The sequence below is a fragment of the Elephantulus edwardii genome, unplaced genomic scaffold, assembly GCF_000299155.1.
Source record: "Elephantulus edwardii isolate Elephantulus edwardi_28Jun2011 unplaced genomic scaffold, EleEdw1.0 scaffold00088, whole genome shotgun sequence".
In the NCBI taxonomy this organism is placed as follows: Eukaryota; Metazoa; Chordata; class Mammalia; order Macroscelidea; family Macroscelididae; genus Elephantulus; species Elephantulus edwardii.
Window position 1 is genome coordinate 9,482,778 of NW_006399838.1, and position 6,471 is coordinate 9,489,248.

At 40.9% G+C, this 6,471-nt stretch overlaps 1 pseudogene; it reads right to left on the minus strand.

Moving 5' to 3' along the window:
- Positions 1-1,652: 1,652 nt before the first annotated feature.
- The window catches only part of LOC102875676, a 28,247-nt pseudogene continuing 23,428 nt past the window's right edge, over positions 1,653-6,471 (minus strand).

Consider the following 6,471-nt stretch of genomic DNA (forward strand, 5'->3'; position numbering starts at 1 on the left):
GGATTGACTGGGGTCATGGGAGTACATGTGTCAGAGACAATAACATTGGCACAGAACATAGAAGGGTTTAGGGCTGTTGTACATGGGGTTGCTCTGAGTCACAGGTGACTTGATGGCACATAATAACAACAACAACAACCACAACCATTAATTCCTGTGTCCTAGATCTGACATATTCAAAGGACTGAAAAAATTTATACACATATAAAATGTTTAATTTTTAAATGTTAAATCATACACTTTAAAAGTAATCTGCTAGCCAATCAAGACATATCTGAAAGTAAAATTTTGCGTAAAGACTGTCAGAGCTCCAACTTCGGTTGTAACTAAACCTTGTTCTCATTCACTGATTTGCCTTTCTTCTTGTACCCTACATTCACCTAATTTCCATCTAGCTTTTCCTCTGAAGAGACTCCTCTGTAGTCATTTCATCCACTTCAGAGATTCCAGCTGTCGTCTATGTGGGTAATGATAGTTCTGCTACATTGATCTTCTTTTGGAATCTGATTTTCCAGAATAAAGTATTGCCTGTAAGGAGCTTGGGCTGTCTAGTGGTAAAGAGTTGATTCGTTAAATCCCAAGACACATGGTTTGAATCCATTACCAGCCTTGTGAGAGAATGATGGTCATTCTCCTGTGTAGTTTACAGCCTCAGAAAACCCGCTAGAGAATCAGCTGAGTCAGTTTTAAGTAGACAGCAAAACAAAGACAATATAGATGTCCTTCTCAGCTCAACTCAAGTCATATGTACTAGAGACTTTAGGATGACCTTTTCTTGGTTCTTTTGTTGCTTCAAATCTCACTCATATTTAATTATCCATAGCTCTTCACTAACCAAGGAGATCTGGTGGTCTGGTGGATAAGGAGTTGTGCTGCCCACTGAAAGGAGGCTCAAACCCACCATCTCCTCTGAAGGAGAAAGATGGGCAATCTTTTCTCAGGTGATTTATAGCCTCTGAAATACCACTAGAGGAACAGCTGTAAGCTACTTCTGACTCCCAGGCAATGAATTTGAATTTTTTACTTCACTAACCTGTCAAATAACTTCACAATTCTTTGAGATAAACCACACCAAAAGTTTGATATATGTTACTTGGAAATGGAGAGACTTAAAAATATAAATATTTGTTATTTAGGGCTTGAGAGTTTTGAAAGCCAGATGAATACTAAACTAAAGCCACATTCAGTGAAAAGGGAGTGGACACAGATTGAAGTGAAAGAGTGAATAGAAAGTAAGAGAGGGACACAGCACATATCAACTATCCTTTCAGGAAGAGTGACAGAGAAGGAAAGAAAATGGTTAGTGCCCCTCTCCTGCTTGTCTCGTCCGTCTCCCTTTATCAATCCATACAAAAGCACTGGTGATCTTTTCCCATAAGATTTCAACCTAGAAAACTCCATGGCACAGTTCTATTTTACTCTGTAGAGTCCATATGAGTCAGATCCAACCTGATGGCAAATACCAACAACAAGCCCACAGATCGATATATAGGATACCTGGTGGTGTAATGGTTAAAGTGCTTAAAGTGCTGGTTAGGCCAATGGCCTGTGGGAGAAGAGATCTGATGCTTTGGTCCCATAAAACGACAGCCATGGGAAAATCCATTGGACAAGTCTATTCTGCTCCATAGGGCAGCCAACATGAGTCAGAATCAACTTGGTGACACCTAAAAACATACAGATAGAGATATTTATAGAGAAATTTTTATGCTTAGCTATGTATGTACATACAAAGCAAGGAGACACTACATCGTTCAAAATCAAGAAAGGGGTCCGTCAGGAATGCAGTTTGTCTCCATACCTTTTCAATCTGTATGCAGAATAGATCATCCGAGACGCTGGGCTGTACGAGGAGGAATGTGGCATCAGGATTGGTGGAAGAGTCATCAACAACCTGCGTTATACAGGTGACACAACCCTGCTCGCTGAAACTGAGGAGGACCTGAAGAGCTTGCTGCAGAAGGTCAAGGGCTGCAGTCTTCAATATTGGTTGAAGTTCAACATCAAGAAAACTAAGATTCTCACCACTGGGACAATTGGCAGCTTCAGTATGGATGGTGAAGAGATTGAGCTAGTTAACAGTTTTAGTTTGCTTGGCTCCACAGTCAACACTCTTGGTAACAGCAGCCAGGAAATCAAGAGAAGAATTGCACTGGGAAAGTCATCTGTGAGGGACCTCTCAAGAGTACTGAAGAGCAACGATGTCAGCCTGGAGACTAAGGTGCATCTGACCCAGGCTATAGTCTTTGCAATTATGTGCTATGCATCAGAGAGTTGGACAGTGAATAGGCATGATAGAAAGAGAATTGATGCCTTTGAGTTGTGGTGCTGGAGAAGAGTGTTGACTATACCATGATCTGCTAGGAGAACAAACAGGTTTGTGCTGGAGAGGGTAAAGCCAGAATGTTCCCTGGAGTCAAGGATTCTGAAGCTTCGTCTGACGTACTTTGAGCATGTTGCAAAGAGGTCTGGTCCTTGGAGAGGGACATCATGTTTGGGAGAGTGGAGGGACGGTGCAGGAGAGGAAGACCCTCGATGAGATGGATCGATTCTGTGTTTGAGGTGGTGGGAATGAATGTGTTGGAGACGGCTAGGCTGACCCAGGATTAGCGAAGCTGGTGAGGTTGGAACGGCATTTAGGGCTCTTGTACATAGCATTGCTATGAGTCCCAAGCGACTTGACGGCACATAACAACAACAACAACAACATGCACATACACACCTCAGTAGAATTGAGTGTGGATCAGAGCGATTATTGGAATCCAATGGCAGCTTTGGACAAAAATGATGGACAATCTCCTCCTATGCAATCACCGCCATAGACACTCACTGCACTGTAACTTCAATAAAAGGAAACAAAAGAGATAGCATGTTTTTACTATTTAATCTTCATAAAAATCTGATGACAGGTCTTTTCTTGGCATCATTTCACAGATGAGGAAACTAAGACAATAAGGTGCGCCTGGCCCAGGCCTTGGTCTTTGCAATTATTTGCTATGCCTTCGAGAGCAAGATAATGAATAAGGACGATAGAAAAAGAATCAATGCCTTTAGTTATCGTGATGGAGAATAGTACGACCTGCCCAGAAAACAAACAGATCTGTCCTGGAGAAGGGGAAACCACGTTGCTCCTTGCTGGCAAGGATTTTGAAGCTCTGTCTGATAGACTTTGGGCATGTTGCCAGGAGGGACCAGTATTTGGAGAAGAACATCATGTTTGGGAAAGTAAAGGGACAACACAACACAAGAGACAAAGACTCTGGATGAGATGAATTGACAGTAACTGGGGGAATAGAAGTAGGTGTGTCAGAGACAATGCGATTGGCTCAGGATAGGCCAGGATTCAGAGATGATGTGCTTGGATCCTATGACGTGGCAGTTGATAGAAAAGCAATGACATTCAATCTAGTAGAACACACAGGAAGGCAGCATCAGAAGGTATACGGCCCACGGTGGCAGCTCTCACGACAGCACTAGAAACCCTTCTTCTTCTTCTTCTTCTTTTTTTTTTTTTAATTAACTTTAATGAAAGTTTACAGAGACTTAGGATTTCCATTCATTCATTGTGGCACTTTTCTCCCTATCCATTAGATTCTTTACCTTTCATAGAGGACTTGGAGAGAAACATTCTGAAACCTATCTAAATACTTTCTGGACATAGGGAGATTTAAGACTTGATATCTGGACCACGTTTAAAAGTGAGGCATTGAGGGAGCTCTGGTGGCCTAGTGGCAAGAAGCAGCACTATAATCCCTGAGGTGAGCAGTTCAAATCCACCAGATGCTCTGCTGGAGAAGTAGGGACAATCTCCTCCTGTACCAGTCAGATCCGATTTGACGGTACATACACATAAAATAATAAAATTAAATTTAAAAAAATAAATACAAATAAAAGTGAGGCAATGAATGGAAATTCCAGCAGCTTCAAGATTTAGGTTACATGCCTCCTAGAAGCTAGTTTAGAGTCCCATAGATATTTTTTTTAAGGACTCATCAAAGGGAGTGGAGAAAAAGAGGACAGAGTGAAAAGTCCCATCATTTCTCTGTTTTCCAGTTCTGAACTTGAGTTAGACCTGGACTTGGAAAGGAAACACTCTTTAAAAGGGATGCTAATAAGAAATTATAGTAAGACTCTTATGATAATCTTAATGCCCTAAAATATATTAATTTTAAAAAAACCTATTAATTTTAAACTATTCTCTTCCTCATCGGCTTCAATGCAGTAAACATAATTTATCCAGTTTTTCTCAGTCTTACCCCCACCCCGATGTCAGCCTCATTCTACAACAGTGGTACCATATAATATTTGCCCTTTGTAAGACGTATTTTTAAAGTGGATCATGCAATACAGATGGAGAGTGACTAAAAGGGCCTTGGGGTTTTTCTTGGATCTTACCTAGACACAAGGACAAAGGAATTATTGGAGAGTCTTCAAGGAGCAGAAAGGCAATGATGTGCCACACTACATGGCTCGTATCACATGCGTTTACTCCCCAAACACCTTTAGAATCCCCTTGTTCTAAATTACTTCCAAAACAAGATCTAAATTTTCTGAAGTGCAGCTAACAGCTCTTCACCATTTGAACCTTACTCTATTTTATCTCTATCACCTATCATACAAAAACTCCAATCTAGTCACAGACCACACATTTACATAATTTCCCACCATTGGGCCGTTTCATTGGCTCTTCACCCTGCCTGCGATATACTTCATACCTGTCCACCCTTGAATTTTTACTCATCCTTTAAAGGCTTGACTGATATTCTCTTTTTTAAAATTTTATTTTACTAATTTTAATGAAGGTTTACAGAGACTTAGGGTTTCCAGTCATTCATTGGTGCACTTTTCTCCCTGCCGATCTCCTCCCCCCAATTCATTCTTTTCCTTGAAAAGAAAAACTCTTTCACTGTTATGCAATCCCTCCCCCCAAGTCCACTCCACTGTGCAGCCTTCATTCTGGACTCCTGTCATGACAAGAATACCCTTCATATATCTCTTTTAAACATTTCTCTCCCTCATCTGTTTCAATGCAGTATACATCAATCCTCCCCTCCTTTTCTGTCTTCTCTAAACCTTGATGTCAGTCCCGTTTTACAACAGTGGCCCTATGCAATATTTGTCCTTTCTTGACTGAGATACTTCACTCAGCATAATGTCCTCCAGGGTCACCCAGTTTGTATAATATTTCATGAGTTCCTTGTTTTTCAATGATAGCATAGTATTCCATTGTGTGAATATACCACAGCTTCTCTATCCATTCGTTTGTTGATGGACACTTAGGTTGTTTCCAACTCTTTGCTAATGTGAACAAAGCAACAATAAACATGGGTGTGCACATATCTGCTTGGGCGGCGGTTATGGTTTCTTTGGGGTATATTCCCAGTCGTGGAATGGCTGGGTTCAATGGTTTTAAGTTAGCTGTAGCATGACTCGCTTCTACGCCTGTGTGCACTAAGGAGATAAAGGCATTGATAACGACATGCCCATCAGTCTGCAACCACATCCCTATTTCAAAACTGAATCTGCACAATAGCTTTTTGTAAGGCCTGTCACCACTTCAGTGTCTCCTCTCTGTCACACTTCTCAGTGGGAGCTGACATTTTGCTGATACTTCATCAGGCTGGCCCGCCTGCTGAGAACCAGATTGGTAAGGGAAATGCATCTCACTGCTGGAAGGGATGGGAGATGTATTATTTAAATACAATTTCTCTTACAGCAACTTTTAAAATCAGATTTACCATCACTTCGGGGAGGGAGAGACATCTTCCTGTGCCTTGCCTCTCCTTGTGTGAGACATTGAATTGTTCTTGTTAGCTTTTTAAAATGTTGCTTTGTTTTACATGTATGCTTTCTGTAACTGCTCACTTTTTTCTACCTGTGAGTCATCAAGGAAGTTCCAGCCTTAATTTGCAGTAGATGTGGTGAAGGAATTTGGAAAACAGTTTAGGTTTGTAAAGAGGATAAATGCTCTTGTCCTAAGTCAGTGTCCCAACTCCATGACTTCTAGAGGAAGGCTACCCCAACACAGTGCAATGTTTTTCTGTTTATTTTTGTGATGCTTTAATCTCTTCAATTAAATAACTGGTTCTTCTTTTTTTTTTTTTACTAGTTTATTTACAAAATTCTAATACAAATTTGAATAAATTCTTTCCATTTCCCTCACTCCTCACCCCTCAAATTGTACAACCCAATGATTAAGCCCCCCTTCCACCTGCACATCCGCATCCCTCTGCTTCCAGCCTCTCCCACCCCTCCTGGATCCTTATACTCATTCTACAGTAACAATAAATATTGTTACAATATTTATCCTTGTGGGACTGAGTTAGTTCACTCAGCATAATGCTCTATAGGCGAGCTAAATTATGACAGAACTACTTGTTGGTTAATTTAATCAAAATGTTGTACTGGTTATCCATCTCTCTCATTGCTGTTGTAACTGACTCACAGATGATGCCCCAGCAGGTTTGCAGA